Raw genomic sequence first — 18,642 nt, 5'->3', positions numbered from 1 at the left:
CCCACAAAAACTGATATTTATGTGTTGTTGTCCTTTAGAGTTCTGTGTCTTCCTTGCTTACAGTTTTGAGGTTTTCTCTGAAACTATCAGAGCTAGTGATTATTTCGGTTTTATTTTTACAAGCAGAGCACTCAGATTCTCATGTAACCCTTTAACCTCATGAACTGGCGCATAACAAAAAACAAAACAAAACTGAATTTGTTCATGTAGTGATTGCATGTTGTAGCACACAACCAGTCCTGAGTGTATCTAGCAGCAGAGTAGCCTGGTTTCAGAGCAGCTGCACATGGTCATGCCATAGCGTGCTAAGGTATGGTCTGGATGAAAATCCATGGCCGTTATGCAAACCAATAACAGTAAGAAATATCACAAGATGTTGAATAGAACTACAAAAGTTGGTTCTGCTGAACAGTGGGAAAATTTTAAATCAGCCAGGTAAGCACAGACAGAAGGAGAATGATCTGCTCAATTTGTGCCAGAGCAGCTGGTGTCTTTCACTTCTCAAGTTAAGCTGACTTTGGTGTTTACATCTGGTGGTTGAACCCCACCTTTTGGAAGCCAAGTGTTTTCAACGTCTTTGCCATGATGGAGACAAGTGGAAAACAGACTGGACTCTACTCTTTCTTGCTTGCCCTTATCAAATGCTTTGACTTGGAAGTCCATCACTAAAAAATTCAGACCACAGATGGAATGAAATTACCATGCCAAAAAAGAAGACACTTTGGTTTTGACATAGAAAAAAAATATTAACACTATTTACAACTGCTAAAATACTGGCTGTAATGAGTATGATAAATGTCTGTTTCATGAATACAAACAGCAATTCCACAGTTCACTTTGAGTCAATTACTCAAACTTAAATGGAGACTCTCAAAATGGCATTTAGAGATGTCATCTTCTGATCAGAAGTTACTGCTCACAGATAGGCAACAAACCATTTGAATTGTTAGTAAGGAATACAGTAGTTTTTACTGTAGCTTGCTGAAGGTGTTTCTGGCTACAAGCACCTACATCCAATTTACTTTCCAAATGATATTCTTAGTTCATAGCAGTTTTCCATGGCAACTTTAAAAAAATATTTCAAAGGAAAGAAATTTTTTTAGTGTTCACAAATGAGTTATAAAACAATAAATGTATTTCTAATGACATCTTTCTTTCAGTTTGCTCCCGGTTACAAATCTTGTGGCACCTGAATAAAGTTCTAGTTTCAAGAAAATAGTCATACTACTCACAAATTATTCTTTGGAGAGTCAGTTCAGTGACCATTGTAATTAATGGGAATTTTGCCATTGATTGCAGAGGTGCAGCACTCAAAATTGGTAAATGCTGATTTTCTCCACATTTTAGAACAAAATCATTATTTTCTTACTATCCTACTCACAAGTGAAATATTTACGCACTTTTTACTACAGCAAATTCACTCCTGCAATAAATGGAAGTTTAACCTTGGTTAGGTGAGAAAAGACATTAGGCACCATTTGAAAGATTGTTATTTTGACAAATCTCTGCTTTTTTATATCCATGCACACATGACAAAGATTTCAGTATGATTTATTCTTTCCATGTACGCGTTTCACCAAGCAATTATTCACTTATTTATTTGCCAGTTAAAGGTCAATCCATCACTCTATCTTCGAGGGAAAAAAAAAAAAATCTCATTTCTCTCTTTTTCAACAGCTTTCAGAAAAGTGGCTTTAACTTTTTCTCCATGAGTCCCACATTAAACCTTTCAGACAGCAGCAGCATAATTGCCAAATAAACCCATTATCTAAATTGTAGTCCCTGGACCAATGGTGGTCCACAATATGCTGGCTGCACTCCCAGAGATCTAAATGCTTCCCAAGGATTTAGTCTATTTTTTTCAAGCTGTTAAATCATATTGAAAGGAGTACAAAAAAATAAAATAAAGTACAAATCACAACATACTTTCCCAATTCTAATTTTCTTTGGGAATATTTTCACAAGACTGTTAAGGGATTACCAATGCAAAGGAACATCTTCCCTTAAGTTTTGGGTGATAGACTTGGTTACCCACCCAAGTCTAGATGGTCTGTCAGATCTGCCGTCATGAAGCAGTATATAATGTGAAGAAAGAGACTTCCACAAAAACCTTGCGTGAAATATAAACAGTTCCCACAGGGAGGAGTTTTGTATTGTCCATTTGAAGTTTCAGAATGGGAAGGGAATTCCACTATATATCTGGCAAGGCAACAAAAATGGTCATCTTACCCAAATACATCTTTTTATAGATACATAAGAGAGTAGTCTCAATACCTATTTTTGTACTTACATTGAAATACTTCATGCCTCTTTCTCAGGATGACTTTTTCTTGTAGAATATCCAAGAGATTAAAAATAAACGAACAAAATAATAATAATAAAAAACCGCAACACAGCCAACTAACCACCTCCAAGATCTAATGCACTGGACAATGCAAGGAAAAGCACTAGGAGGTTACTTGCTGTCAATCAAACTGTCCTCAAAATGACTGACCACAGCTTGGAGGGTTAATCAGGTCTGTGTTGCTAAGGATAGAAAGAAAAGCTACCTAAGCTGCTGGAGAAGGCTCTCAAATCCACTGGGGCTTTAGGCACAGTTTGCCCAATCCCTCTCTTGCTTGCGTCCATGTAACTCGGGTATAAATCTCACTCGGTGACGCTCCTCTCAGATCACACCAGTGTAAGTGAGAATATAGTCAAGGCCAAAGAGGTAATATTTGCCTCTTGCATAAAGGCCTGCAGAGATCTGGAAAAATTTCCTGAGCCACCCCACTCATCAACTCACCCACTCTTCAACAATACTTTGGAATCAGATTTGTCTTTTGGGTAAGTCCAGGGAAATCAATGAAGTTAAAGATGATATTAGCTCTTAAGGTTTTTTGTATATGTTTGTTACTTCTCAACTGCTTGAGAGTCACTTACCCAGGACATAGATGACTAACATTCATAACAATTTTTCATTGACATATTATCTTAACTGGAAAGTCTAGTGAGTCCTAATCCAAATATTTTCAAGTTCATGGCAGATGTCAGAGTCTCAGATGAAAGCTCAACAGCTGGATCACTGAGATTTGGGCATGAAATAAGGACAGACAAGCAACCTGTGAATGACAAGTAATGGGAAATAACTTGTTCTTTCCTAATTCACCTGTGAGAGCCTTCCTGCTTTCTCTCACACTTCCTCTTCGCAAAGAAAACACACACCCTCCCCTCCCCCCCCCAAAAAAAAAAAAAAAATTGATCAGCTGGATTCAGATGCAAGATCAGTAGGAAACCTGACTTTTGTATGGACTGGAATTCTCGTCTTCTAGCAACGTTTATTACTTACGTAGCCATTTTTCCTGTGCACCAATATCAATTACAGCACTAAGCACCTTCTTTTGTAGAAAACAATTACTTGCAGAGAGACCAGAGTCATAAAGGGCTTTTATTGGAAGGGCAGGGATCTGGGAATCCTGCAAGAATAGGTTCAGCAAGTTTTGCATCTCAGATCCTTAACAGGAATCTTCCAAATGTAAGGTTAGTGTGTTCGAGCCATTACGTGGCCCTCCTTACACAGAGTTGGTTTTCCACCTGTAGACAGAAGACCTTTCAGGATCCAGAGACCATTCCTGTGGGATCCTTGACCCAGAAGAGCAAGGTTATCTCTCTGTAGGCTTGCATCTAATATAAGAGTTCAGCAGCTCTACTGGAAAATTTGTAGGAGTTCATCCATGGGAAAGGCTGAATCCCTCATGGAGGTCATTCTACTCAATCAGGACTGTGCCAGGCAGCCTGGCCCCTATTTTTCAATTTTCCATCACAGTTCAAAATGACATCTCAAAAAGACTAAACTACAGCAGGCAGGCAAGTCGTGCACTTCTAAACCCTACCGAATCCCTGCTATCCAACTTCACACAGAGGAAGCTGTGTGACCACGTGGTTGGACATCCATTATGTGAGCCCTTAGCCAAAATCCAATACATTTGGAGCACATCTCTTCACATAAGCCTTCACCTTCTGCCCCTCACAGTAGACTTGTGATCTCTCAGGGGTTTTTGCAGTCTTCTCTCTGTTGGTGACATAGAAGAAGGAGAGGAATCCAGGTACCACTCTAGAAAGTGCCTGAACTGAGGCAGCAGAGCTGTGAGAGAACTTGATTGAATCAACTGAGCACCAAGTCTATAACCACCATTTGAGAGATGAGAAGGCCTTTATAAGAAACATCCAGGACTTTAAATTATCAAGAGTCTACCCTGTCCAGCAGCATTAGTTCCAATGTTTAACACTAAGTGGGATTAACTATCTGTGCCTTTTCTCCAGCCTGAATATACCTACTGTCAATTTCTGTATGGCTTTTGTTGATAAATTAGTGTGCAGGATTTTACTAGAAGTTTCTTCCAGACAGAAGAAAAATTTACAGATCACCATTCACATTTGGAATGGAGCTGGTTGAAAAATCCAAGTGTACATTCTAGGGAAATCAAGAACAAGATTATTTAATTTGAAATTTTTCCCGGAAAAGGTGGGAGTTTCTGGCAAGAAAGATGAATCATCATTTTGTAACATCTAACCATGTTTCTCTAAAAGGGCTCATTTCAATTTGCTCTGTGCCCTTTTTGAGAAAGAAAAATGTTTTTTTAAATGTCAAAGTGATCTTATTAACAAGGAGTATTTATGGTCTGACCAAGACAAAGCATTGTATGGAAAATGATAAAAGTTGCGACGTTTGATTCATAAAAAGAGAAAAGTATTGAATTGGAAGGCAGCGTATCCATTTGCCTAGGATTATAGAAGAATTCCCTCCAAACAAAACAGGATATTTTTCCCTCAATTTATTTGTTATTTAAAATTACTTGGAAAAGATTATCAAACTGAAGTTTTTCATGGTTTGGAAAAGAGGTTTCTGATAGCTGACATTGTCATTCTATTTCATGGCTGAATGAGCTTAAAACACAGCACTCTCCATCACCCAGGTCCTTGTCAGACCTGGTGTTCAAATACAGGAAAACACACCTCTTGGTAGGAGCAGTGCCTCAGTGATTGCAGCCATTGCAACCACCCCTTGAACCACCCCTCTGGACCAGTAAGCTAGAAGGCATGCTGGAGATGCAAGCCTCTGTCTTCGGCGCTAAAAACAACCTGGATTTGATGGCACCTACAGCTTATACCGTTTTCCTCTACCATTTTCAGAGAGGATCACAGTCACATCCATCTAGGAGGGTTTTGATTCTTTGCATCTAATTTATTTCATTTCCTTCTCTTCTGGGATTCAGCTGGGACTTTACCATATGGGTATCTCCTCTATAATCTGTATTGTGCCCATTACTTATTCCTTACAGGTAAGGACAGTCAGGGTCCTGAGCAAAACCAAGCGCAACGTTAGCTTCTCTCAAGTTCTCTCTTGGAGTATGTGCCTACCCAAGCTCTTACATTGGTGTCCGTGCCTACGATCCGGATATTTTCTTACCCAAAGCAACAGTATAACAGGATGTTCTTTCCTGAGCCCGAGGGCTGGAATAGCAGGGGCAGAGCAGCACTTGAGATGGCTACTCAGAAATCCTCATTAGTGACCTGGATGGTGACAAAGGGCACCCTCAGCAAGTTCCCCGGTAACACCAAACTGTTGGGACCAGCTGACGTGCTGGAGGGCAGGACTGTTGTTTGGAAGGACCTTGAAAGTCTGGAGAAATTAGCTGATGTGATCCCCCAGGAGAAGAAAACACCAACTGTGTGTCAGGGATGGTAAACCTCCATGCAGCAATGCAGGCTGAGGCTGACTGACAGCAGCTTTGCAGAAATGGGTGTGAGGGTCTTGGTGGAGAAGTTGAACAGGAGTCAGCAGTGAGCCCTCATGGCAAAGAACATCACCCACAAACTGCAATGTATTAGCAAAGGTGTCCTAAGCAGGCCAAGAGAAATCGTAACTCTCTTCTGCCTGGTTCTTTTGAGATCACATCTGGACACTGTGTCCAGGTTTGCACTCCGCAGTACAAGAAAGATACCAACATACTGGAGTAAGACCAGCAAAGGCCACCAAGATGATAAGACAAAATAGAAGCACAGGATGTGCAGGGAAATGGTGAGGTCACTAGAATTGTTGAACCTGGAGAAAAGTCTTGGAGGCATTCATATCATTGTCTCTAACTACCTAGGACATGGTATAAGTATGGTATATAAAGAGCCAGGCTCTTCCCAGAAGCGCATAGTAAGGTGCTAAAATGTGGCAGATACAACTGGCAGCACGCAAAATGCCATTTAAGTATTAGAAAAGAATTCTTCACGATGGTGATCAAAGATTGGGACCTAAGAGGTGGAGGAATAGTCAACCCTGGGGATATACAAAACTCAGCTGAAGAACCCGATCTATTGGGTCTGGCTGTAAGTCAGTGATTGGACCAGAGAATCTTCAAAGTTCCTTCCAGCCTAGTTTATTCTGCGATTTAGCCATGGTAAGGCAGCTTCTCCAAAGGTTGTCTGCACTATTCTTGGCTCAGGCTCATGTGGTAGTTAAGATTCAGCTAAGTGCCAGTTTAATATAATCCATTCTTTGTAGCAATGTGAGCTGTTCCATCATCAGAGATGTTTTCTGTGGTCTGACAGAATACTCCGCCTCTAATTACTTGAAGAATATTCACTGTTCCCTTTTGTGATTTTCTTCTAAGAAAATTAAATATTAATTTATAAATGTGAGGCAGATCTTAGAAGAGAAGGTTTTTGGTTTTGTTTTGGGGGGCTTTGGTAGGGGTTTTGTTTTGGGTTAATTTTATTTGGGTTTTGGGATTTTTTTGGAAACAACGTACTGCTTTTCCTTTATTTGGGTCCGTATCAGTTTGAAACAAGTCAGTCTTCAAAGCACAGCAGTCCAAGTTGTATTTCCAGATACAGCCTTCAATGCAAAGGATTATATTGCACTTAACCTAGGTAATCAAGAAGCCCAGCTTTCTGGAGGATAAGAATTAGTCTCAGGGATCAGATTCACCTACAGCAAATCTCCCTCCTATTCTAGATGCATAATCTAATTAGTTTTACAGTCATCAACCATGGGTGCAAAGAAAGAAAAGCCTCTGAAATTGCTAAAATACAGGTTTTTTTCATTGTTCCTTACTTTTAAACACATTTTTTCTGTAGACAATGTCTCTACAGTTGATACATTAGTCTTCATAGACTTAAATTATGAACTTGAGTCTCTTCAACACGAGTTGAGAAATACTATTACTTTTCCAAGAGTCACCCTCTCCGTGCAAATAACAGGTGCATTTGTGAAGTTGAAGACCAAAGCTCATGGTATCAGTAGCAGTTCAGAGAATAGGGACTGAGCCCTAAAGATGTGGTTACAGGATCAGGACCTCAGACCAGACAGACCTTACCGAGGTTGGGTCCTCAGCTCTACACTAAGGTTTTGTTCCAACTCCTGACTTCTGAGATTTGCTTTCTGCTTAGGAGGAAACATAAGGATAATTGCACAACATAATAAAACAAGATGATGGACGGCACACGGAGCATCCCTTAGGTTCTCTTGGTGAACAGAAAGAGACAGGAATACAGTGGTGCCCATTCGTTATTCCTTCCCCTACATATCCTGTTGTCTCCCATCAATCGGTTCTCGTACTGTGGCAGCTCCCCTGGGATGCTGTTAATCACAGTCTACTGCGAAATTAAAGCATTCTTCCACTAAAAGGAGCAGAGCAGCCTGAACACAGAGGATTGTTTTTCTTTTTCTAAAGAAATGTGGGATTTGTCTTCCCTAAAATGAAACCAAGGGCTTAAGAAACCAGAAGCAGAGAGGCCAGTTCTGCCACATACTGTTCAACACCCAGCCGTGGTCTAGCGAAGCAACAACTCCGTGACACGGCCCTGATTACACACAGCTCCGCAACAGGCTCCGACAGCAATAGTCACATCTGGGTCTTTCAGACTGCACACAGTTCAGAAATATCCCTAGAAGCTGGGGACAATGCTTTTGTTTCAGAGGGTATTTCTAGTGCCGTAGACAGGTATTTCCTAATATTATTGCTATTTTAAAGATCCAGGCTTTTAGGCAACCTGCGCTGAACTTTGCTCACTTTTCTGGTAATATTGGGGAAAATAACTTTGCATTTCCTTTTGAGGTGAGCTTGAAGTTTTACGTCAAAGCTGATCTGCGTGTTTGTGCCAGGAAACTGATAAACAGATGTGCGATTTGTCACATCAGATGGAGGAGACAGCATGGCAAGATTGGAGCAACCTGCCAAATTCAAACGTAGAATTGACACAATTGGTTACGTGAAAGGAAGAAGATCACAAGAACCTACATGTATCATAGGGATTAAGCATGGGTTGAGCAGGGCGTTAGCAGTCCTTTTGTCTTCTCTTGAAGACTATCTGGTACGCGTGTCCCTCGATTATATGATCGCAGCCACACAAAGTGGCTCCTCCACCTCCCATCTCTCATTCCAGGGCTGTTTCCATCTCCAAGGAGGATATAAAGCTCAGGCACAGAAGCAGCTTTGTAGACAACCAGTTGAGATTTCCAAGGGTGGTTAACTCGTATGCACCCGCTCCCCTTAACAACCCAAGCTTAGCTTCCTCGTCTTCCTGTCTGTAAAGGGGAATGAAGAAAGAGGCTGAGCAAAGCTACCGAAATTATATGAGTATTTAGGAAAGCTGACTAAAGTGAGCAGCTGAAGAACTAGGAATATGGACAAAAACCAGGGCCTGAGGCAAGGTATCCCTAAAAAGTGACACCCAGGAGCCAGTTACTGAGAGATGAACCAAGAAAGTCACCACGAGCTTTGAAAAACTTTCAATCTACAACTTGATCTGGACTTGGCAGCTAAAGGTTTTATGTCAGTAAAAAAAAACTCACTGTAGGTTCCAGCAGCTGCAGGTGTGGGCAGTTTTTTTTTTCCAGTTTCCATGCAAGCCCAGTCCAACCCTTCTTCCTCAGGACAGCGCCCAACTCTGCAAACATACGGGTGCTGCATTGCACAGACCTCCCAAGTTCAGTGTGGGGCTATCCACACGTGCAACTAAACAACCACCTGCATCCTAGTGCTTTCATCTGCCATAAGACACAAGTTAATTTCCTCTACACCACCATCATTTCCCAGTTTTACATTTCCAAAAAAAGTTTACTTGAGATTATTAAACCTCTGATACGTGACATTTGCTTTTTTTCCGGTACAGATCTCATTTTTCTGACCATTTCTAACACCTCTAGGCCCCTTTATATCATTTCTCTTTCCTTTCTGATGCCCTCAGTTCCTTCTAAATTATTATCAATTTTGATTTTCATTAATGTGTTTTTTACACTACTAAAAAATTATTTAAAAGATATTAAACCCAATCAGATCCCTCCACATTTCAACATGTATACTCTTTCTCTCTCACTTTTTCAATATGTTTATTATTTAATCTGTGGACACCTTTCATTCATCCAAAAATGTATCTTCTAAAACCCTTTGAAATAATTTTCCAAGCCGAATTAAGCACTGTATAAAATCTGATGAACAGTAGAAGCAGACAAATTTCTCTGGCACTGTGTATTTATTTGGCCTTTTGTCTACAGTTCTTATGCCATACAGCTGTGTACTTCTGTTTTAATATTTGTTCCATTATATTAGAAGACACAATGTCCCACCTGGAGTGACTCTCTCCTTTTGGCTTTGAATAGTAGGGGGGAAAAAAAATAAATAATCAGGGAGTTATCCCAGCCCTTTCTCCTTTATTCATCCCAGTTAGCATTAGTTGCCTTTGGGAAGTGATAGAGTTGGTTTCTCAAATGAACATTCTTTAATGTCCAAATGCTAACATGATCAGCAAAGCTGATCCATGTGCTTTCCAATTTTTTCAAGGATTCCTTCATTTGTTCTTTATCAATTATATTTTTTTTATAGTGACTTCCTTCCTCACTTTAAATCCTGTCCAAACTACTCTCCTATGGTTTTCTGCTTTAGGAGATTTTTTTTTTTAAAAGGCATTCAATAACTCAGTTTTGAATCATTGTCCTCCTTTTTCATTTATTAATGATCCTGCTTTTTCCACTACTTTTACTCTGCACCCAAGATTTACATCCTTCCAATTTTACTTATTCTTGATTTTAATTCATGTCAGCAGAACTTTGATCTCTCATCAAGGATAGCATTGCTAATACAGGTACCCTAGCCAAAGTCTAAATTTGGTGATTTCTGCAACTTTTGCTTGCCTACACTTTTAACACAATGAACTGTTCTTTCTTTTCCCCATGTCCCGAATCTCAGTGCCAGATTCTCAGGTCAGATGAGCCAGCAGGACTCTCTGGAGCTCATGAGATCTCTTGGGATTAGTGTTTGCTGAACACCTGCTCCTTTCGGGCACTGTGCAGGAGCAGAAGGGACAATGCTTTCTCTCCACCACCACCTGCATGACAATGGTGGGTATTTCCTACACGCACGCTCCTTCCCAGATGTGTGGGGGCCATTCTGGAAGAACAAAGTGTTGAGGTGGTTTATTATGGTCAGGTGGCTCCACGACTGCTCAACCCCAAACAGGGTCAGAAAGATCTTGTGCAAACAGGGAGAAGGAACCAGGATCAGCCAACGTCTGGGCACCATGGGACAAATATATCCTAGCTGGGCAGGATACTTCAGGCTGGATGTGGATGTCTGCAGTGTCTCTACTTGAGACAGTCACTCCAGCCTTCCTTCAGAGTCACCAGAAGGATATGATGTCCTTTAGACTGAGTTCATCTCATCCTGAACTGGATGTCTCAGATGAACTCTGTCTTAAGACTATTGCTTCTCTCCACTGTCTGGAAAAGAAGCTGAACGTGATGAACACAGACGGTGACAATAAGCTGGTTTCATCAGATGTGTATTATTCCTTGTGTCCTGGCTCTAAATTACCAGAAATGAATACTTGAATTGCTAACAAAGAAGGGGGAGGTGGGGGAATCTCCTTGGCTGACCCTTCAAAGAAGGTTTTTTAAGATATTTTTTTAAAAATTGGATGGAAAAGAATTACCAGAAAAGAATACCTGCAATGCTGGGGGGGGTGGGGGGGGGGGGGGGAGCCCTCCCCAAAAAAGCAGCCCATTTGTTCTTGGGCTCACCCTTCAAATAGCATCCCTGTGATATTTTTGAAAAAGTAAAAAGCCATTCTAAATTAAATTTAAAAGGCTGCTTCACCTTAATTTTCCTTTTGCTCTTTCAGAGCAGCTGAAAGAATATTTGTATAAAAAATAAAGTAAAATAGAAATTTCATATTGAAACATTCAAAACTTCAGGAACAGAACGGTTTGGGTCCTTTAAAAGGTGACACTTTTGAACTTGCCATTACAAAAACCAGGTAAAAAAGCCGCCTTGTGCCCTTCCTCTATCTGAGTTGCAATTGAGATCCAGCTCTCCTCCATAGCAATGGACACCACGTTTGTTAGCCTCAGTTTGCTCTGTGAGAGACTGGCCATCTTCTGCTGCCTTCCCTCCACACCTTCTCTGAAAGCCCTGTACTTCTTCCTCGTCCTTGTTCTCTCTCCTGTTGACATTGTGCTTCCCATGATGTCAGCCGATGACATCATTCTCCACATTCATGATAGCAGGTGTAACTCTCCACTGCTGGGTCTCTCCTATCCTTCCTCTGAGCCCTTTCCCAGATGTGGGTCTGTCAACAATTTTATCGCGGTTAAAAGAACACCTCGTTATCTTTCACCACAAATTCTTCCCTCCCCCAGCCCTCCTTGCTGCGAATAACCCGCACTCGTATGACACTCAAACTCACAATCTCTGTGTCATGTTCAACACCTACATCTCCTTCACACCAAACACTCGTATCTGGATCATTGCCAAATCCTACAGATTGTTGACTGTAATCTCTCCAAAATCTCCTGCCGTCCCTTCCTGCTAAAACACCTATCTGTTTCTGAGTTAGGTTATCTCAACTTTTATAAACTTTACCAGCTTTCACAGTATTATGCAAGGTCTATTCAAAATCCTGCCTATAAAATTCTTCACTTCTGCAATCTGATGGTTTCCCTCTGTTTTTCCATGTATTCACATTTGCCCTTACCACCCTCAGCAGCTCTGAAGATCTTCACCTTCTTTCTTGCTCCTGCCTCTCCTGAAGATTGGCAGGGTTGGTCAATTCAGCTCACACCTTGCAATCCATGGAGCAGAAAGTGTTCAGATACTATGGTAGTAGGTGACACATGAAAGCGTAAGGAGAGATGTAGTCCTCCTTGCTGCTGTGCACCTCCCTTCCCTGGCCTCGTACCCATCCTAAAACCAGAGATCTTTGGAAACATGTAGGAGTTAACACAAAGTTTATATAGCACCGCAGTCCTCACTCAGCTCTTCATCACCATGATTTCCCAGCCTACATCTGATCCTGACCCGGATTCAGATGCGAACATTGTCCCATTGATCCTGTCTCTCAAAGGCAGACGTGATAAGAAATAGCAAGATAATTTATTAAGACACTTTGCACGCCTTTGAGGAAGCTTAAAGTGATAGCATGTTGAAACAAGTAAATGAAACCCCAACAAAAAGGGAATAGATCTGGAAAAGTACTGCAAAATATACCTAGGATTATTTCTGCTTATGTTTTTCCATGGATTGGCCAAGTACCATGTTTTTTCTGACTTCTGCGTTCTCTTTGCCTGAACTTTAATGGCAAGGGCATCTGCCAAATGTGCTTATGGGCTTGCTGAGGCATTCATGGAGGGCAAGTCAGAACTACTCCCTTCAAGACCTCATGGCCAGATCTCAGCAACACGAGATTGGCTTGTGCAGTCAAGAAACGAGGATGACACCAGGTGACTAAGCCTGGTCAGCTAATGCAGAAAGAGTGCAAATATGAAGAAACCAAGCCACTGAGAAAAGGAAACCTATGATCAGTTTGTACAGGATAATTCCAAATAAACTTTGATGCAGCAGTGGATGATCCCTCAAGTAGGACAAAAAAGAATTCCACCAAACTGTTGTAATGTATTGAATCAACTGTTGTGGCTATGAGTTACCTCTTATGTTTAGTATATATCTCATTATTGTTAGGTGCACTTTTCATACGTAAAGTTACTGTAAATGTGTTTCTTCATAGCGACTCCAGATCAAATATTCTAAACTTACAACTCTGCAGGTTATTTTTATTACTTGCCAGAGCCTTATTGATTTCTGGGCTCCGAGAGGCATGCTCTGCTCTTCTGTCACTCCCAGTGCTACCCAGTGCAACCCAGCACAGCAGCTGGAGGCTAACTGGCACTTGTACGTACGTCTCCATAAGGCAGCAGAGAATCCATTCCTCACTCTCACAGCTTTACTGACTGCACCAGGCTAAAAAGTCTAAAAACACGTTTGTTTAAGGAGTAGAACTGGCACAACCGCGGCTCTGGGACGTGCATTGGGTCTGTTGAGTAAGCAGATATCATTTCTACAGATTTATTGCTCCTTTGGACTCCAGTAGTGCTCCGAGGCTGCTGCTGAGATAGCTGACAGTAAATGCACGTGTTAGGACATCCACATCGCCAGCCAGCACGGGCCTAGGCTTGCCATCAGGAACAGACTTGCCCACCATCACGCCGTGATCAGGCATGCGTGCACAAAGAGGTCACCTTTGCTCTCCGGGTGCTGTAACGTGAGCCAAACCTCTCTTTGCTGGGTCACATCCAGGTGGTCCTGCATATGCATCACCAGATATCCAAGTCTGGCTCCTTCCAAGCATGTTGTGGATGCTGAGACCCAGCTGAAGCCCAGCACATAGCACAGAGGGTGGGTAGCAAGCAGGCGGCTTGGGGAGTGCTTAGGCCCTCTCTGCATCTCAGGGTTGTATAGACACAAACCTAAGTGATAGTCATGGTTCCCAGAGCATCATGCAGAAAAGGAAAAAAAAGGCTAAAAGGGAAACTGAGGCACTGACAGATCAAGTGACTAAGTGATAGTCATGGTTCCCAGAGCATCAGGCAGAAAAGGAAAAGAAAGGCTAAAAGGGAAACTGAGGTACTGACAGATCAAGTGATTTGCCCAGTACCACTTGTTTGGCCATTGGAAAAGCACTAGAAACACAAACTTTTTCTCCTTGGTACTTGATACAGTGATTTACATTATCACATTAAAGCAAAGAGAAAGAGATAAAGCCAATTTCCGACAAAAGCGCATTGTTTCTGGGTGAACTGCCCTGAAACAAGCATGGAAGGATTTGTATTGCTGTCTCAGTAGCCCACCTCTCCTGCTAAGCCTTTAAGTACACACAGGACTCTTCTCAAGCAATCCAGGCCACCGACGTCAGTGGAAACACCTAAGAAAGTAAGGCAACAAACTTAACTTCCATGCCCTTCAGGAGGGGGAAGACCGAGGGTAACATTGGACAACCACAAGCCTGCAGGATGCCGACAATTTTGAGAGGTTTTGGAGAAGAGCAACAAAGTGATTGAGGGGTTGGTTAGTTGAAGGAGGGAGGGAAAAAAAAAATAAATATTGAAATCACTAAATATACATTGCTTGGCCAACTAATGCCTGAGGGAAAACAAAAGAGCTGGCAAGCAGGAGGGAGCTGAGAGCCAAGGAAGAAGTAGGATCTCCATTGTGAAGAGGTCTCAGCCCTTGTAAGTGAACAATGAGGAGTAACAGCGTGCTGCAAGCCAGGGGATAAGTTAAGCGGAGGGGAAGCTGATGAGTGTAGGCACTACACAAATAGATGAAATCAAATCCTTTCTGAAACAACATTTTTGGCACTAGATGCACCCAGGTCTTGATTTTCTCCTGTGTTTTTCATTCTCTACATGGTCAAAATGTTAAGGCGCTAATTCTTCCCAGGTGTGCAGAGGAACTGCTTAATGTAGAGCGAGAGGGTATAAATAGATGTGATGGGATAAAACTGAGAAAAGGACAAGTGAGGTCATTTAGATTGGAATAATCTTCAAATGAAGTAGTGGATGCCCCTTCTCACGGGTTATTTAAAACTAGACTTGGGGGGGTGGAGGTTGTTTTATTTTTTTAAGAGAGAGCAGACTTTAGGGGGAAAAAAAATTGCACTGTGAAGGGAAGAGGTGAAGAGATCCATTGTTTATCTCTCCAAACTGATTTTTTAATCTATTAAAATCATCTAAGCTGTGTAAGTGACGTTTTACACTTGAACGTGCAGTTTGTCCCTCTCTTACATTAGTGGGCACAAATTAATAACACCAACAATTGATAGCAATAAAACTCACCTATTAGCCAATGATTCACATTTCTCCAAGGTACAACAAAAAGACAGCCATGATTACAAGGAAATAAATTAAAAAGATGAGAAAAAAACTATTACAGCTCCAAAGGAGAGCCAAGGGAGATCTGGTGAAGCAGGGGGCGGGGCGGGGGGGCAAACAAAAAAAGAGTGAGAGATAGAAACATTATCTTGTGCCTTCAGTTGCTGTAAGGAGCAATTTGGGGCAGTAGAAGACATAGAAGATAAATACCAATCAATCACCATCACAACCAATAGTTCATAGTGATTATAGACGGGCCAAGAACCTACGGTAGTTTCAGATTTTCAAAAACAAACACAAATAATAGTCCCAGCCCTACAAGAAGTGTCAGAGATGCAGAAATTCCCAGATCAGGAGTACGGCTACCAGGAAATATCCTTCCATAACAGAGAGAAGAAATCAGGTGGGTTTTGAGCAAGAGGCAACTGAGCATTGCCAGGCTCCTCTCTTTAAAGGCTCAATGCGCTGTTGACCTATGACCTCCTGGTAAATTTATATCAGTACTCTTCTTCCCTTCCGTGTTAATTCAGCACCTACAGATATGTGGTCCTAACATTATGAGTTTCCTAACACGATATATAAAGACCACAAATGAACGGCAAGGAGCTACAGGATGAAATTCAGTGCCCTGTGCTATTCAAGGGGTCAAATTTGATGATCTAAATGACCCTTGCATCATCAACTATATGCACCTCTCTTCAGCCCAAGAAATGAATTCATTTTTTTTTAAATAGTAATTCACTGAAGAACTGTCAAGGCTTAATGACCTGATGCTTGTATTAGCCAAAAAACACAAGCCCCCCCTTTTAGCTTATACTTAGAGAGACTGAGGGGTTGCCAACAAAAGAAAAAGAAAGGAAAAAAAAGGCTTTGTGGTCAATTTAGATCTTACAGAGAAAATCAGAGCAGAAATTCTGGTTTAGACTCCAGTTGGGATTGTGGTGAAAATCACAATCTCTCCCACCAAGGACTGGTGTTGGAGCAACCCTGTGACCAGCCTGGCTCCCTGCCTGGGCAGCACTGCTTAAAACGGACAGGAGACCCCTTTCTGTGCACAGGAGCCCATATCTTCTTACGGGCTTGATCCATTCAATCTCCTGCTGTCCCGGAATAGCAGTGGAGACTTGAAGCGGCTGCAGCGAGTCTTATCAGGAAAACTAGAATCCAACTCTGCTCAGAAAGGAGACCTGTTTGATTGGGAAATGCCTCAATAGGGATAGACCCAGAGCCCACTGCAAAGCCTCTCAGGAAAACACAAAAACAGCCTTTGGAAATCTTCCAGGGGTAATATCTGCGTTGCTCAATAGAGATAAATACAACCACCAGCTATGGTTTGATCACATCAGCAACCTTCCCCCATAGATATAACTCTTATTTATCATGGGCACCTATTTCTCCCACATGAACAACAACCACAACTCACTTTCCTAGTAAGAAACAAAGATGTAAGGAAAAAGGACAACCGAGCTACTGAAAAAAAGATAATCAATACTAACATCAGACCTCCTGCTGCTGCCCGCTCTCCATCACTCGAGTATTATCCTTGTTGCTCCTTTTCCCCATATTGGTTCATGAGCGTATAGAAGGACAGAGAGGCAGATTCAACTCACCGCAGCGAAGATAATCCAGGTACATAGCTTTGCTCAGGTCAATAATCCATCCCAGGTCAGGCCTCCCTTGAGAGCTCACAGCAGAGATCAAAAGGCAGGCAGAGAAATCTCCCTGGTTTACATTTCTCAGCCCTACAAATGAAAGATGGAGCACTTCTGCTCGCTCGCTGCCTACACAGGGGGATGGACCCCCATCTCTCTTCCTAAAGCTTTACATCTCTCCCCTTCTCACAGCTTTCCCCACCACCATGTGCTCCTGTGCTCAACCACTTCTCCAGATAAAAATCAAATGGGCTCTTCTACCTAGGGTAGCCACTTGGAATGGGATTAAGATGAGCAGAAAGGAGCTTACAGCTGCGCACCATCTGCAGTGACGATAATTAACTAATGAGGTTTTAAAGATTATTTTTTTTTCTTGTTCCTCATACAGATCTAGTGACTGAAAAATTTGCATCATTGTGGGCATCGTGGTCTCTGCTGCTTGACAAGTCTTACCCCATGCCTCCTTCTCCTCTGTACGCGTGGATTTGAGTCATGAGCTTGAACGCAGGGGAAAAGCTGGCTCCTGGTGGCAAAGGCTTTCTTGCCTTTTCTGATCACAAAGCCCATGTTTTAAGTTTCCAGCCAGCGACATGCAGTAAATAAATCAGATTAAATGATTGCGAAGGTCCCTTCCAGCCTGAAAAAGACCTTACCAATGGCACAAAGAAAAACTCAGAATCCAGGACAAACTTTCATATATTCCATACGGGGATCTTAAAGGGCAGCTATAAATGATAAGGAATGACAAAAATCACAACCCCAGAGAGGCGAGGGGAAACATTATTCCTCATTCACCAGTGGAAAAAGAGGCTTCTTCAAATTCTGGTATTTTTTCCGCAGCCAGGCCAGGTGCAGACCCCAGATGTCCTAATGCCTAGCTCAATACCTTCACCCTAGATCATGCTTCCTTGCCAAAAGATTCTTATGTTTTCTTATATAAAAACATTGCCTGGCCTGCAAAACTGATGTGCTCTGCAGTCTCTGTTAATGATCACTCACCTAAAAACTTTCCAGCTTACGCTAAGGCTCCGTTCCCACTTCCTCATCTGGGTTTCCCTTGGGTTGGACCAAGAGTAAGTGGAGATGACGGTGCACAGCTGAGTGTCACCCCAGCCTTGTACTGGGACACCGCATGGGTGGAAACTGTCTGAACAAATATAGGTGTCTATGCTACAGGCCCTGTGAGATAGCAACCTATGCTTTCTGTTCAGCATGCTCCTTGGGGCTCAAAAACGGGTCAGCTGATTCATCCTCAAGAGTGCCTCATTCTCTCCAGGGAATAAACGAAGTCCGGGATGTTAGCTCAGATACTGACCTCTACCTCATAGACACCTAGAGTTAAATGAGATGGTTGCCCACTCTCGGCCTGCCCAGTCATATAGGGTACATGAGGACAAGCACTTTCCAAAAACTTTCTGTAGCCTAGAGTGAAAACAACTAGCTAACTGCATAACTGTCATCCAATAATTGCTACTATTCTTTTGGTGGTGATCTGGAATCTTAACTGTAAATACGGCTTCTGTTACGTTTTACCAATGAAAACTTTGGTGCTGCCTGTGTTTTCCTCCTACGTGTGAAATACTCTTTTAACAAGGTGAGATGCCTTCTCACCTCACCTTAGATACGGAACAACTTCAGCCCGCTACTATTCTTTTGGTGGTGATCTGGAATCTTAACTGTAAATACGGCTTCTGTTACGTTTTACCAATGAAAACTTTGGTGCTGCCTGTGTTTTCCTCCTAAGTGTGAAATACTCTTAACAAGGTGAGATGCCTTCTCACCCCACCTTAGATACGGACCAGCTTCAGCCCAGCA

The sequence above is a fragment of the Cariama cristata genome, unplaced genomic scaffold (genome assembly GCF_000690535.1).
Source record: "Cariama cristata isolate BGI_N322 unplaced genomic scaffold, ASM69053v1 scaffold7576, whole genome shotgun sequence".
Lineage (NCBI taxonomy): Eukaryota > Metazoa > Chordata > Aves > Cariamiformes > Cariamidae > Cariama > Cariama cristata.
The sequence above is the reverse complement of the archived record's forward strand: the minus strand, read 5'-3'. Positions refer to the sequence as shown.